The sequence below is a fragment of the Vigna unguiculata genome, chromosome 6 (assembly GCF_037176805.1).
Source record: "Vigna unguiculata cultivar grain cowpea cultivar isolate G323 ecotype 2 chromosome 6, ASM3717680v1, whole genome shotgun sequence".
Classification (NCBI taxonomy): Eukaryota; Viridiplantae; Streptophyta; class Magnoliopsida; order Fabales; family Fabaceae; genus Vigna; species Vigna unguiculata.
The window spans coordinates 699,333-701,832 of NC_140797.1; positions in this window are offsets into that span (position 1 = coordinate 699,333).

Below are 2,500 nucleotides of genomic sequence, written 5' to 3' on the forward strand. Positions count from 1 at the left end.
CAAGTTGTCTTGTTCGCAGTTCGGCCTAGTTCACTCTTTTCCAGCGTCATCCCCCCAAGTTGCCTTGTTCGCAGTTCGGTCTAGTTCACTCTTTTCCAGCATCATCCCCCCAAGTTGCCTTGTTCGCAGTTTGGCCTAGTTCACTCTTTTCCAGTGTCATCCCCCCAAGTTGCCTTGTTCGCAGTTTGGCCTAGTTCACTCTTTTCCAGTGTCATCCCCCCAAGTTGTCGTTGCCAACAACCCAAGAGTCCATAGTATTCGGAGTTCTAGCGGGGCCTCCCCTTGCTTCCAACAACCCAAGAGTCCATAGTATTCGGAGTTCTAGCGGGGCCTCCCCTTGCTTCCAACAACCCAAGAGTCCGTAGTATTCGGAGTTCTAGCGGGACCTCCCCTTGCTTCCAACAACCCAAGAGTCCATAGTATTCGGAGTTCTAGCGGGGCCTCCCCTTGCTTCCAACAACCCAAGAGTCCGTAGTATTCGGAGTTCTAGCGGGGCCTCCCGTTGCTTCCAACAACCCAAGAGTCCATAGTATTCGGAGTTCTCGCGTGGCCTCCCATTGATTCAAACAACCCAAAAGTCCATCTTCTTCGCAGTTCAACATCGCCTCCCTCGTTTCCAACAGGCCCAAAGGTCGTCTTCTTCGCAGATCCACGAAGAGCTCATCACGATTTGCCACATTCCATTTCCCACGGGTTGTCAACAACACTTTCTCACACTTCCCGCAATCGAGTACGTGCATGACATGCCAAAGCACATCTTATTTGCCTTCCATCGCACTCAAGACGACGGGTTGTGGAAGAACGATATTGTTCACAACAAGTTCAAGGACAACGTCTCAATCAAGGGACACAACCGAATTATGTTGACTGGGTCGCTAAAGTAAACCCGAGTTCATATAATGCACCGCATCCAAAAGAACTAGCCACAACACGTGCATCACTGAGATGTTTCACTAGATGGAACACGTGCGTGACATTAGGATCCTCCAACACCTCTTCGTGATGGAAAGATAGAATTCGAAGCAACCACAGAAGTACCGTCTAGTGGGTAGGCAACACAGGGACTGATCAACCAATATCACCCAAGGCAACGGGTGAAAATGGAAGAGATGCATGCTTGACCGTTCGATACGCAAGGCATGGAGCCAGCCAGCAAGTGCATCTCGATTACAACTCACACACCCTCACGTTCGCAAGACACCACACCACAAGACGGTCCACCCCCCACCTACCATGGGCAAGCAAGCAAATGGAAACATCAAGTGACGCAGGGTCAAGCATCGCTAGGCATGAAAATAACTTTCCACAATATCCGAGGGACTAGCTGCCGAGCTAACCAACGATCAGTGACGACCGTGTGTTGGTATTAATAAAGCTCAACAACTATGAAGAGGCTAGTTGTGCCATGATAAACATGCTAACGCACGCACCACGTGAGGGGGGAGGCCTCATCAAGCTCCCTTTAAAACCTGCCAGTGTGGAGCTGGCCGGCTCAAGGAGCACTCCCCCCCTATAAGAGGTTAATATGCAAAAGGCAAAATTGTACAAGTAGATACACTTTTTTTGAGCAGACATAAGTCCATATCTCGGGCTATACTTCGAATTTTGATGCGATTTTTTGCAGTAATTCGTAGAATAATGGTATCTCCTTGCTCACCAAATTTCATAATTTTTCTCGAAGGGGAACTATTTTTTTTATTTTTTTTACTTACCGGGTATGTGTAAAATCGGGAAAAATAGAAAAGCACATGTAGACTTCGAATTTCGACCTCATTTTTTCCAGTCCACCACTAAACAATATCAGGAACCTCCCCACAAAATTTCATTCAGTTTGGCCAAGGTCTTAAATTTGACAAATTTTGGCACCAACCTATCTAGTCGCGGTGCACCGACCAACTTGGCCAAGTGCAAAATGCATCCAATTCAAAACTTTTGTGCACCAACGCTTTTACAGTACTCATTTGGGGGCATTTGGAGGCCTTTCCAACCCTCACATCTCAAAAACCACGAATTTCATTTTTTCACAAATCTCCCCACCAAGCCATCTAGCTATGCCGTGGTGCACCGCCAACCTTGGCCATGTGCAAAACCCTCCGAACTCAAAACTTTCGTGCACCAAGAATTTCATGGTATTCATTTGGGGGCATTTGGAGGCCATTCCAACCCTCACATCTCAAAAACCACGAATTTCATTTTTTCACAAAACTCCCCACCAAGCCATTTAGCTATGCCGCGGTGCACCGCCAACCTTGGCCATGTGCAAAACCCTCCGAACTCAAAACTTTCGTGCACCAAGAATTTCATGGTATTCATTTGGGGACATTTGGAGGCCATTCCAACCCTCACATCTCAAAAACCACGAATTTCATTTTTTCACAAAACTCCACACAAGCCATCTAGCTATGCCGCGGTGCACCGACCAACTTGGCCATGTGCAAAACCCTCCGAACTCAAAACTTTCGTGCACCAAGAATTTCATGGTATTCATTTGGGGACATTT